At 45.3% G+C, this 14,305-nt stretch overlaps 1 pseudogene; it reads left to right on the forward strand.

Moving 5' to 3' along the window:
- The first annotated feature begins 806 nt into the window (after nucleotides 1-806).
- On the forward strand, nucleotides 807-3,728 carry LOC112070485 (protocadherin gamma-A11-like; annotated as a pseudogene).
- The last annotated feature ends 10,577 nt before the right edge of the window (nucleotides 3,729-14,305 follow it).

The following is a 14,305-nucleotide window of genomic DNA, read 5'->3' on the forward strand; positions in this document are numbered from 1 at the left end:
ACTCGGAGAGGAGCATTTGAATATAATATTGTGAATTGGCTGCTCTGATGAGGGGTGCCCTCGCTCTCCCAGCAGCGTCACTCTCACCTTACAGATATCAGATGTGAATGACAACGCGCGTCTTTGAGGAGCTCATATGAGGCCTACATTATAAGACAACACACCGGGCCTCTCTATATTCACAGTGAAAGCCAGAGACGCTGACTGGAACCAGATGCCCGTGTTTCTTACATACTCGAGGACTCCTCGGTTAACGGAGTGCCCGTCTCCTCTAATGTTCCGTTAATGCTGATAGGGAGTCTCCATGCAGTGCGCCTTTTGACTACGAGCAAATCAAGGTTTCCAGTTCCGGTAAAAGCGCAGGATGGAGGCTTCCCTCCCTCTGAGCTGTGTGCTGTGAAATATGATCCAGGACCAGAGAACAACGCCCTCAGGTTCTGTATCCAGTCCAGACTAGCAGCCTCTCTGGTGGCTGAAATGGTGCCCGTCAGCAGATGTGGCTTCTTGTGACAGTGGTGGCTGTGATGTGACTCTGGACGAATGCCTGGCTCTCGTATAAACTGCAGAAAGCGACAGAACAGGCCGCTGTTTGAAGTGGGCTTACAGAATGGAGATAAACTATACGCCAGTCAATGAAAAGATGCTGTGAAACAAAGGCTCACTGTTGACTGACTCCAGAAAGAGTGATATGAAATACGTCAGACCTTACAGTCAGAGCATCATTAGTCTGGACGGAACACAGACACTCCCCCACGCGCAGAGGGACACGCTGATCAATGACGATGGGGAAAACCAGGTGAGAATAATGGCTACATCAGCAGCATATAGGTTTTCGTTTTCAAGAGCTGTAGTTTGGGTTATAAATCTCGTTCGATTTCAAAGCAAGGTTATACATTTCATGTGCTGTTACCATTTCATCAGATTTTTCTTAGCCTATTAAAACAAGACAGTATCAAACAGAACGCATGGTATTAGGTTTTTGACGTTTGCAGGGTTTTGGACATTTCACATTTGATCATTTCATTTCTGCCTCATAAATACAATCTCAAACATCGGACAACTTATGGCAACCTAATATTTGTGCAGATATTTGTGCAATATCTATTCAGGGCTCTAAAGGCCGCTGTTGGTTAGTGTCAGGATATATACGTCTCAGACAGTAGACCCTCCCTCTCTTCTTTGCGTCACAAGCTGCGCAGCGGACTGTACTTCCATATCATCAGAACTAGTCTCCTAAAAGAGCCCACACAATCGTTGGGACGTGTTGGTGACGCAATATTCATTATTGTGGAGCCATTCGTTTTTGTATTGTTTTGTCTCTCAGGCTGAGTAGTCTGAAGATGGACGATCTTTCTTGTCATGGCGCAGGGAGGACCAGCTCGCGGATATGGACATGGAAGACATGGGTCATGCTGTTTGTCTGTCTTTGTGGTGCAAGGGTAGCGCGCGCCCAGGTCCGTTATTCCATCCCCGAGGAGATGGCGAAGGGCTCACTCGTGGGGAATATCGTACAGGATCTGGGTTTGGATGTAAAAAAGTTGAAATCTGGTCGAGCGCGGATCTTTACTGAGGACAGCAGTGAGTGCATCGGTCTGAATGTTGATAAAGGGACGCTGGTGGTGAAAGAAAGGATAGACAGAGAGGAGCTGTGCGCCCAAGTCTCTCCCTGCTCTCTGCATTTTCAGATCATCGTTGAAAATCCGATGGAGCTCCATCGAATTGATGTGGAAATATTAGATATTAACGACAATGCTCCTGCATTTGCTAAAAAGGAAATGAATTTCCAAATAAGTGAATCTGCGGCTCCTGGGGCTCGGTTTTCACTCGACGGTGCAAAAGATCCCGATGTGGCTCTAAATACTCTCCAAACATACAAACTAAATCCTACGGATCATTTTCAATTGAAAACCCTATCTCGCTCTGATGGAACGAAATACGTCGAAATGGTTCTGCAGAGCGCACTTGATAGGGAAAAACAGGACGAGCATAAACTAGTCTTAACTGCTTATGATGGCGGCAGCCCCCAGAAATCTGGCTCCGTCAAAATCAATGTTATTGTATTAGATGCAAACGACAATGCCCCTGTATTTGGCCAGTCACTGTATAGGGTGGTCGTGCCAGAAAATGCGTCAAAGGGAACGATTGTCTTGACAGTGAGCGCCACTGATGCAGACCAGGAAACAAATGGAGAGGTGATGTATTCCTTTTCTCAAAATACAGATAGTGCTTCAGTTCTATTCAATATAGACGCCCATACTGGTGAGATTACCATAAGTGGCCTGTTAGATTTCGAAAAAGTTAGGCATTATGAACTAGATGTAGAGGCGACAGACAACGGGGGGTTAACAGATACTAGTAAAGTGCTTATTGAAATGACTGACGTGAACGACAATGCACCCGTGATTAGCATTATTTCATTCTCCAGCCCTATTCCCGAGGACTCTGCCCCGGAGACGGTCATAGCCATGCTCAATATCAAAGACTCAGACTCCGGTAAAAACGGTCAGGTTAAGTGTTCTATTAGTCCAGATTTACCTTTCCGCATAAAGTCATCCTCTTCTAATTTCTACAGTTTAGTGTCAGACCAGGCTTTGGACCGTGAAACGGTGTCTGAATATGACATAACAATAACAGCCACAGATGAAGGGTCGGCATCTTTTTCCACTAATAAGACAGTAACACTGAAAATATCAGATGTGAATGACAACGCCCCCCTGTTTACACGACAATCATACACAGCTTACGTTATTGAGAATAACTTACCTGGAATGTCAATATTTTCAGTCAAGGCCAGCGACAAAGACTTTGGCAACAACGCGCGTATTTCATATTTGCTTGGTGATAATCAAGTGAATGGAGTTTCGGCGTCTGCGTACATTTCAGTAAATGCAGAGAGTGGGGCGATTCTTGCTGTGCGTTCTTTCGACTATGAGCAAATAAAAGAGTTCCAAATTCGCGTAAAAGCGCAGGATGGAGGCTCCCCTCCTCTCAGTAGCAATGTGACTGTGAAAATAATGATTCAGGACCAAAACGACAACGCGCCTCAGGTTCTGTACCCAGTCCAGACTAGCAGCTCTCTGGTGGCTGAAATGGTGCCTCGTTCAGCCAGATTCGGTCTATCTTCGTCAATAGTGGTGGCTGTTGATGTGGACTCTGGACAGGAATGCTTGGCTTCGTATAAACTGAGAAAGCGACAGACAGGGCGCTGTTTGAAGTGGGCTTACAGAATGGGAAATAAGAACTATTCGTCAAGTCAATGATAAAGATGCCTGGAACAAAGGCTCACTGTTTGTGGGAGGACAACGGGCAGCCCTCCCCGTCAGCTACAGTCAATGTTTAACGTGGCGGTGGCCGACAGCTTCCCTGAGTGCTCTCGCGAGTTCACTGACTTTACGCACGACAAGGAGTACATGAAACCTGACTTTTTACTTAATATTGGCTTGGCTGTAGTCTCCTTTCTCTTTATCGTATCCATCATAGTCATACTGTCAGTGAAATGCTCAGATGAACGCGAGCAAATGTTTTACAAATAATGGAATCTCCCAGTTATTCCGTATTACACGCCCTTTACGCAGACGTGAGCACAGGACTCTGAGACAGGTGTATAATTACGATGTGTGTGGAACGACTGACTCCAGAAGAGTGATATGAAATACGTCAGACCTTACGTCAGAGCATCAGTTAGTCTGGACGAACAGCACTTCCCCCACGCGCAGAGAGACAACTGATCATGTGACGATTCAGGAGTCAGGTAAGCATGCATTATCGACTGTAACCTATATAATTACTTCTAACAAGCTAGAACGAGTAATTAGGCCGTACATACCAAGTACTTACCCAATTTGACAACTCACCTTTTTGTCTTGGCTTTCGCAGTGGTACATGCTATGTACCTGTCATCAGGCAATCAATTCCTATATAGTCATTCTGGAATATGCCTATGTAACTTAATATAGGTTATAGTGTTGCAAAGACTGCCTGTGAAAGCAGCGAACCTGTATGAATAATCTTCTGAATACATTCAGGGACAAAGAGAGCAGTGCTGCTGGAGGCTATAGAGAACACAAAGGAAGAGCTGGCTGAGCTGGCTGGAGCTAGACGAACGGGCTGGACTGGGCTGGCTGGACTAGACGAGACTGGGTGGACCGAGAGACTCGGCTGCGACTGGGCTGGGCTGGACTAGACGAGACTGGTGGCTGATAGACTGTGACGGGGCGGAGGGACTGGCTGGACTAGACGGACGGCTGACGGGGCTGGGCTGAGACGCTGTGATAGACGAGATGGGCTGGACCGGGCTGGCGTGGAACTAGACGAGACTGGCTGGACTGGGCTGAGCTGGACTAGACGAGATTGGCTGGACTGGGCTTGGGCTGGGCTGGACTAAGACGAGACTGGACTGGGGCTGGACGAGACTGGCTGGACTGGGCTGGGCTTGACTAGACGAGACTGGGCTGGACTGGGCTGGACTAGACGGGACTGGGCTGGACGAGATGGATGGACTGGGCTGGTCTGGGTGGACGAGACTTGGTCTGGTCGTGGACTAGGGCCTGCAGATTTTTTTTCTCTCTCACACACACACTGCACTATTTTTAACACCGACCTAAATTCCTGTCTCTCACACGCTGCTGTTACTGTATATTCCTGACTTTGAACCGTGTACATACAGAGAGCGAGAGATGGAGAGATGAGAGAGAGAGGAGAGGAGATTGAGGAGTGGTAGAGAGAAATCGGACTGAAAGAGGTGGGAAATGTGTTGGCGAGAAGGATTGAGGATGGGGAGAGGCAGTAGCATGGAGCCAGAGAGAGGGATGGTGTGGGGGAGGGGAGGAGATGTGTTGTAGCTGGCCTCATCCACCGTTCATGCGCAGCAGCACTGRGTTAGTGATGCACGGCAGCCATTTTGCACCACAAGCTGCAGTGTTTGTAGAGAAATAGGCTCCTCATAACCTCTAAGGTAGAAAGGGATGGATAAACAACTATAAATAATTGAGTGTGGATATAAATGAGGCAGGGCTCGATACAGGGAATATAGAAACAGGGAAAGATAGATGCAGGGAAAGATAGATGCAGGGAAAGATAGAGGGAGGGAGAAAGAAAATGACAGTATATGACATCCAGCTTAAAAGATGAGAGCAATCTGTTTTTGTGCTGAAAGGAGAGAGAGAGTGATAGAGATACAGAGAGAGAAAGTTGAGTAGACTACTGTGTTGAAACGAGAGAGACAGAGACAGATGAGTAAACTACTGTGCTGAAAGGAGAGAGAGAGACAGAGACAGATGAGTAAACTGTGCTAGATTCCTCTATATGATGCTAGTATAGTGACATGTTGTTTGTATCACTGAGCTCCTCGATCCCTCTTTCTCCTCCCTCACCACAGACATCATAAAGGGGTCATTAGAGCTCCATGGCCCGCAGGTCTCCATGTTTACTGGGTAATACACACACAGGGAGGAAATGCCCTCCATATGGCTCTCACATGCAGCCCATAATACTAATCCCACACACCAGGCCACTGCCACACACAGCAAGTAACCAGGCCAAACGATTGGAAACACTCTTTTCACGGCACTTCSATACCGAAGGGACTTTTTCGTAGCAGGTTAGGAGAATTAACAWAGCAGGTTAGGAGACTGAGGTTAAGATTAGGAGAGGGGTTAGGGTTAGCGAAAATGCTCTCCTAACCTGCCACAAAAATCACTTTGTATCGAAGTGGCGTGAAAAGAGTGTGTRCCGTCAACTGATAGTTTACCTCATAAAATAGGTGATGGTCACACTCTTTTTCACCACGTGGTGATCCTATTGTGTGTCAATGCTGTTAAATTCTTAGTTAGGTGGTCATGATGCTGGCTTTATTGTATGGGGGGACATYGTATCTAATGCTAGAGGTGGTGTAYCTTCAGTCGGTGTCTGTAGATGGAGGTGTGGCCCTGGCATAGACAACAGGCCAACTGTTTGTGTACATACTGCACAGGCATGCTGTATGTGTTTGTGTTGAATGTTTCTGTGTAGAAGAGTAGCACATGCCTCTCATAAACATCTGACATGACACAAAAATGCTTGAGGTTTTATGGAGGAAACCTCTGTCCCTCTGGAAACAGTCTATCATCATTATCACCCTACATCTGTGTCCGTTTTGCCCGTTTAAACCGCTTTTTAACCACTAAACCTTGGTTCTCAGGCTTGTCAGCGAGGAAGGCTTTTACAATGGACCGTAAACCCTTGAACTCTCTGTGGGGGTCAGACCCCACCGACCRATACACCCCTCGGTCTAGCCCTGAATGTTCCAGTCCAGTGTATAGATGTGGATGGTGTGGGTGACTCTTGGATATGACTTCTCGCTTCTGGTTCAGACACCCACTTGGATGACCTTTGAACTGTAGAACAGTGGTTTGCTGACATATGTCAAGGCTGTAGACCTCTGGAGCAGAATTTAGCAGTCCCCTGCCTTGGCAGCCATTTTGGATCCCACCCTGAGCCGAGGCCCTGTAGTTTCTAGACCTTGTGACTGTCCACATTGATATGGGAAGAAACTGCTTCCCACAGCTGTTGTTTATACTGTACTTCCTTCCTCACTGGCCCAGTCATCTGGTGAGCAGCTGTATCTCTACAGTGTGTTGCTCTGTCTGAAGATTAACGTTGGACTTTGAGCAGTGTTTGACTATGGTTGCTGTGTATGGTGATCAGGATGCATTAAGGTAGGTGTGTGTGTGTGTGTGTGTGTGTGTGTGTGTGTGTGTGTGTGTGTGTGTGTGGTGTGGTGTGTGTGTGTGTGTGTGTGTGTGTGTGTGTGTGTGTGTGTGTGTGTGTGTGTGTGTGTGTGTGTGTGTGTGTGTTGTGCGTGTGTGCGTGTGCGTGCGTGCGTGCGCTTCTTATCTAGCCTTCTGGAAAGTGGGTTAGAATTCTGATTCTCACATATCTGATTTTCTGCTCCCCTGCCCATTAAGATCCTTGATTAGATATCAGGATGTCTGATGATTTGTGAGTGACTTTATCCTCTCTCTCACACACCTGCACACACTCAAATATTCTGCTAAGGAAGTTGAGACCGCAACTCACAGTTTGTCAGCTGTATCCATAAGTTCTGTGTAGGTGACTGTGTGTGATCTGATGTAAGTAAAGAGAAGTGGGAACAGGGTGTGTACGTTTTCTTTAATCATCCTTCCTTGTGGAATCACTCCAACAGTATGCTGTCATTCATTTCATGGTTTTGAGGATGGAGGGAGGCAACTCTGCTTCTACTGCATGTACCCTGAATCTTATCATCTTTACCCTCAGCCTATTTCAGTATGACAGTAAACCCTCAGGCTCTCATCTGTGGTGATCTGATGTTTGTTTTCTCTGGCCTGGTAGTAGAGTGTACTGTTTCCCTGCAGTGTCCTACAGCCGACAGTCCTACCGTCCTTCAATCCTACAGGCCAAGGGCACAGTCCTACAGTCTTACAGTCCCAGGCTGTCTCAATAGTCTACAGCAAAGTCCTTGCCTCTCTACATTCAATGGACAATAATTAGAATGAAAGGGAGCCATGTTGCGTACGTACTTTCAGTGTGCAGCCTGAAGAGGCCGAAGAGGCTGAAGAGAAGAGAGGGTTTTGGCTCTGATGATGAGGCAGATGTCTCTCTGAACACTGAGTCTCAGGTGCTCAAACCAGTCATGGCATTATGAGAATTCACCTGGCCTGGCCTGACCTGGCCCTTTGAGCAATGTGCAGGAACTGGGCACATCAATACATACATACATAGAGTGGGAGAACAAGTATTTGATACACTGCCGATTTTGCAGGTTTCCTACTTACAAAGCATGTAGAGGTCTGTAATTTTTATCATAGGTACACTTCAACTGTGAGAGACGAATCTAAAACAAAAATCCAGAAAATCACATTGTATGATTTTTAAAGTAATTAATTTGGTCCACCACCCAAAGGACATCTAGCCAACTTGACACAACTGTTGGGAAGCATTGGAGTCAACATGGGCCAGCATCCCTGTGGAACTCTTTCGACACCTTGTAGAGTCCATGCCCGATGAATTGAGCTATTCTGAGGCAAAGGGGGTGCAACTCAATATACGAAGTGTTCTTATGTTTTGTACACTCAGTGTATATTAAGGACTACATTACACTGTTTAATTACTCTTAGGTCAGGTGCTCTTGTATCGCCCAGATGGAGTTGTGTGTGTGGTTTTTCTATTGGTTTTACACACTGCTGTTTGTGTGTTATTTGGTGTTACTGTTCAGTGTGATGCCCCAGTGAGTCTGGACTCGCTGTCCTCTGGAAAGGTACCACAGAGATTATACAGGCCAATGTAACAGTAAGGCTCAGCAGAATTGTCTTGTACCAGAGATTATACAGCCATGTTAACGTAAGCTCAGCCAGAATTGTCTTGTACCAGAGATTATACAGGCCAAGTGTAACAGTAAGGCTCAGACATATTATCTTGTACAGAGATTTATACAGGCCAGTGTAAGCTCAACAGAATTGTCTTGTACAGAGAATTATACAGGCAGTGTAACAGTAAGCTCAGACAGAATTGTCTTGTACCAGAGATTATACAGGCCAGTGTAAAGTAAGGCTCAGACCAGAATTGTCTTGTACCAGAGATTATACAGGCAGTGTAACAGTAAGCGTCAGACAGAATTGTCTTGTACCAGAGATTATACAGGCCAGTGTAACAGTAAGGCTCAGACAGAATTGTCTTGTACCAGAGATTATACAGGCCAGTGTAACAGTAAGGCTTCAGCAGAATTGTCTTGTACCAGAGATTATACAGGCCAGTGTAAAGTAAGGCCAGACAGAATGTCTGTACCAGAGATTAACAGGCAGTGTAACAGTAAGCTCAGACAGAATTGTCTTGTACAGAGATTATACAGGCCAGTGTAACAGTAAGGCTCAGCAGAATTGTCTTGTACCAGAGATTATACAGGCCAGTTAACAGTAAGGCCAGACAGAATTGTTTGTACCAGAGATTATACGGCCAGTGTAACAGTAAGGCTCAGACAGAATTGTCTGTACCAGAGATTATACAGGCTAAGTGTAACAGTATAGGCTGAGCGATTGTTGGTACAGAGATTATACAGGCCAGTTGTAACAGTAGGTCACGAGAGAATTGTCTGTCTAGAGATTATACCAGGCCGTGTAACAGTAAGGCTCAGACAGAATTGTCTTGTACCAGAGATTATACAGGCCAGTGTAACAGTAAGGCTCAGCCAGAATTGTCTTGTACGTCACATACTGTTCCACGCCGTCTGAGTCACAGACATTCACACGATACACATTCCGCGATGCACACACACACTAGGTGATGGTCCTGAGGTCATGGCATGTGGGTAGCGTTGTGTGACGATGTTCTGATCTGTCAGGCTGGATAGAKTCACTGCAGCCATTTTGCTGTGAGMTAGTATGCACTAAATCGCTACTGTATGTAGTCAATATGATGATTAATATGATCACAATCACAATGATGGTTATTGTTAATAGTCTCAATGTCATTATTGTCATGATCATTACCAGTGATGATATCCGTGGATAAAAGTAGTGGTGACAGCGATGATCATGTKTGTTTGTCTGTTGGTGAGCTGTTTCCTCTGTAAGGCTTTCTGGATTTGTTGGTCCTCCTTTTTCTTCCTGATCTCGTTGTTTCTCTGCTTCTCTCCCCTCCCCCTCTCCAGCTGCACCGTTCTGATTCAGTGAGTGTGAGAGAGCTGGAGGAGAGAGAGAGAGGAAGAGGGAGAGCGAGATCTCTGCTCGTTCCAAAACATTTTGTACTGTGTGCATAAAACCATGGATGCATTTGGGCGTCCAAAGTCACACCTGTGTTGTGTTTATCAGAGGAGCTCTTTCTCCCTATGGTCTCTTTATGTAACTGGTCAGTAGGTTATTGCTGCTGTCCACAAGCCTGTACATTCTTAACTTAGATACGCTACTAATTGTATTGGTGCCTTGGTAAGTAATGAATGATTAGAAGAGAGGACTGTACAGTGTATGAGGAACCTTTTAGACACCCTATCACCCTTCCTTTCTCTCCCCTCCATTCTGTTTTCTACATACTTCTTTTTTTTCCCACTCTCAGGAAGAGAGGTGGGATGTGTTGCCATAGCAACAAGCTGACTCACTGTCAGGACTGTACCATTGTGGTGCGGTACACAGGGGAGCATCAGCAGATGCAATGTCTGCTGTCTGATAGGATACAGGCAGCTCTGYGCTTTAGAGGGCAGATGCACCCCTGTTTAGGACACAGAGGTGCAGTGTCCTTGGGCTCAGAGCTGGATTGGTGGGAGAGAGGGTGTATGACAGGGTGGAGTGGGGGTATGTTGAAGGCTCTACCTCTCTGTTTCCGTAAGATGGACGCTGCCCTGCCCTGAATACCTTTCACGGTTTCACCTCCCTGTTGCTCTGACTGGGAGTGTGAAAACGCTGTCTAAACTAAACCCTCAGGCCTCTGTAGAGGTTGTTTCCTTTGATCACAGGCTATACATTGATTTTCTATTGACTGGTACATGTGCATTATTGTGTGTGTATCATAGTGGTTATCCATGTCTAACGCACAGTACCACAAGCTCTGTTACTCTATCAGACGCACAGCGTGAAAGCATGTKATTAATAACGAATACATAATCCCTGGGCATCTCCTCGAGTGCACCTGCTGTTCCTGTGTTCCTCTGCAGCATGGCAACATCCTGTACTGCAGCGTAGTGATGTTATCCTGCAGCTCTGGGACAGAACACRCCCCCAGGGACTCTGAAATGGCAGCCTATTCCCAATATAGTGCACTACTTTGGACKCGGTTCCCATAGAACTCTGGTCAAAGTAGTGCACTACATAGGGAATAGGGAGCCATATTGGACACACCCCCAGTCCTCTTTAAATGGTGCTATCAGCATCCTGGCTGGGACATGCAGATGATGATCGACTCCACTGCTCACACTCCTGTTTTAGAGAGGCTGGGTCGATAAGGGTGTTGTATTTCTCTTTTATTAAGTCTTCTCCTCCGTAACCACCTTCTCAATCACATTTATTGACATGGGAAACATATGTTTACATTGCCAAAGCAAGTGAACTAGATTTTTTTTTAAACTAAAGTGAAATAAACAATAACAATTAACAGTAAACATTAKACTCACAGAAGTTCCAAAAGAATAAAGACATTTCAAATATATGATGTRTATATACAGTGTTGTAACGATGTGCAAATGGTTCAAGTACAAAAGGGAAAATATGGGTTGTATTTAACAATGGTGTTTGTTCTTCACTAGTTGCCCTTTTCTTGTGACAACAGGTCACAAATCTTGCTGCTGTGATTGCACACTGTTGTATATCACCTAATAGATACGGGAGTTTATCAAAATTGGATTTGTTTTCAAATTCTTTGTGGGTCTGGGTAATCTGTCTCTATGGTCATACATTTTGCAGGAGGTTAGGAAGTGCAGCTCAGTTTCCACCTAATTTTGTAGCCTGTCTTCTCTTGAGAGCCGGGTCTGCCTACGGCGACCTTTCTCAATATCAAGGCTATGCTCACTGAGTCTGGACATAGTCAAAGTTCTCCTTAATTTTGGGTCAGTCACAGTGGTCAGGTATTCTGCCACTGTGTACTCTCTGTTTAGGGCCAAATAGCATTCTAGTTTGCTCAGGTTTTAAAAAAATAATGATTTCCCATGTGTCAAGTAATTATCTTTTTGTTTTCTCATTAAACTAATTGTCTAATTGTGTTGCTGTCCTGGGGCTCTGTGGGGTCCGTTTGTGTTTGTGAACAGAGCCCCAGGACCAGCTTGCTTAGGGGACTCTTCTCCAGGTTCATCTCTCTGTAGGTGATGGCTTTGTTATGGAAGCTTTGGGAATCGCTTCCTTTTAGGTGGTTAACAGCCCTTTTCTGGATTTTGATCATTAGCGAATATCGGCCTATTTCTGCTCTGAATGGATTATTTGGTGTTTTACTTTGTACACGGAGGATATTTATGCAGTCTCAATTTGATGTTTGTCCCATTTTGTGAATTCTTGGTTGGTGATCGGACCCCAGACCTCACAACCATAAAGMGCAATGGGTTCTATAACTGATTCAAGTATTTTTTACCAGATCCTAATTGGTATGTGGAATTTTATGTTCCTTTCGATGGCATAGAAGGCCCTTCTTGCCTTGTCTCTCAGCTCATTCACAGCTTTGTGGAAGTTACCTGTGGCGCTGATGTTTAGGCCGAGGTATGTATAGTTTTTTTGTGTGCTCTAGGGCAACGGTGTCTAGATGGAATTTGTATTTGTGGTCCTGGCATCTGGACCTTATTTGGAACACCATTATTTTTGTCTTACTGAGATTTACTGTCAGGGCCCAGGTCTGACAGAATCTGTGCAGAAGATCTAGGTGCTGCTGTAGGCCCTCCTTGGTTGGGGACAGAAGCACCAGATCATCAGTAGACATTTTACTTCAGATTCTTGTGGGGATCTGTTTTCTCTCTGTCTCTCTCTCTCTCTCTCTCAAGAAGCACACCTCACATATAGCAGACACAAATTATTTGTATTGTTTTGATATTAGCCCACCTTTCTTTGACGCACACAAACAGTTCACATAGCAGATCGGCTCTGGGAACATCATAATTTGGCCAAATGTCACAGGTATCACAATGCATATCATTACTATCACCCACTCTGGAGTCAATCAAGGCTACATTGCCGTTGTAAGGTGAACGGTAAGTATCAGGGATGTGTCTGTCCCAAGACACYCTGTGTGCTAACCCACGTCTCTTGTGTCTCTCTGTTCTTCTCTTCCATGTCTCTCCTTTGCTGCTGTTGCGGACATGTCTTKTGTTACTCACCCGGCTCTCCAAATAAGGTAAGAAATACTTTAAGTTAGAAGGACTCCACCATCACAACTCACATACAGTGCACACCTCCATGACCTTACTGACTGAAATGACCTTATAGAAACGGACAAAGTAAGACAACGAAGCACCTTTATGATCCGCATATACAGTGGCACCCAGCACTGAGTTTTATTCCACCAATAGCTGGGAAGATGTACTGTATATCATTTGCACATAATAAACTATACATTGACATGAAATTCACAGTTCCAAACAAAGAAAAGGGACTGAATATAAGGCTTGAGCCTTTCATTATATGGGTGGATGTTGTGTGTATACCAGATTCTATGTGTTGGCAGATACGTTTGAAAGCGTTGCAATGTATAGACAGTCTATAAGGACATATAGATGAATAAATCTCTATAGTGACTCCGTGAAGGCACGTCAGAACGAATCTGACAACGACCAGAGTATGATGGATGTTCAAACACGATATCTATCCTACGTTACTAAATGTTTTTAGACGTAGGTATGTTGTGGCGTAGGTAGCCTACAATAACTGCTGTCGGAACCTGATTTGGCAGTGCATTTAAAGCAATTGGTTTATAAAACAAAATGATTTGCTCGATCAAAATGATGTTATTGGAAAACATTTGGATTGATTATTAAGGCAGAACGTTTTTCTGTTTGAATCGAGAGAGAAGAGGAGGTTAGCACGGGTATGTTGTGGTTGTGTTTTCGAAAGTCTTTGTTTGGGAAGGACTCAGACTGTGTCTGTACAGCAGCCACCACGCGGTCGCCCACATTTCAGCAGCAGCGCGAGCTGGCCGCTTGTGTGGGGCTGTCCACCCGTGCGGTGCTGAAACGCGCTTCAGAGCTCAGTGGAAGCGCGTTCCCCCTCCCTCTCTCGCTCTCCCTACCTACCTCCGTCGTTCTGTCAAACTCGGATTATCTAATAGCAAAGCTGATATATTGTTTTCATATTTAGATACATTCGTTGCACTATTGTGATATGATGTAAGCTACGGCTTGTGATTTGTATAATAATATAGCGTTTTTGCTTTTTTTTCATTGCGGATATAAATAATTCCGTCAGATGCCAGTGTTGCTAGGCAGACCTTGAGGGATGACGAAATCGCGCAACCCTTTAATCTCCGAGACCCGATTCGTGGTCGACCCCCAAAAAAGTGTCGATAGAATATGTCCAAATCTAAAATATTAGGGCGGTCTATTCAGCTCTCAGGTAATTAGTTAATGTCATGGAAATAGCCCAGTGGTGTGTGTGTGTGTGTGTGTGTGTGTGTGTGTGTGTGTGTGGTGTGTGTGGTGTGTGTGTGTGTGTGTGTGTGTGTGTGTGTGTGTGTGTGTGTGGTGTGTGTGTGTGTGTGTGTGTGTGTGTGTGGTGTAGGAGAGCGATCTCCGCTCCCTCTCTCTTCATTTGCTCTACAGACCTCATGCAGATATTTTTAAGACGGCTTGTGGGATGTATTTTTATTCGGAGCCACGTGGGTTGCTCTG

This window comes from Salvelinus sp. IW2-2015, unplaced genomic scaffold (genome assembly GCF_002910315.2).
Source record: "Salvelinus sp. IW2-2015 unplaced genomic scaffold, ASM291031v2 Un_scaffold1337, whole genome shotgun sequence".
NCBI lineage: Eukaryota > Metazoa > Chordata > Actinopteri > Salmoniformes > Salmonidae > Salvelinus > Salvelinus sp. IW2-2015.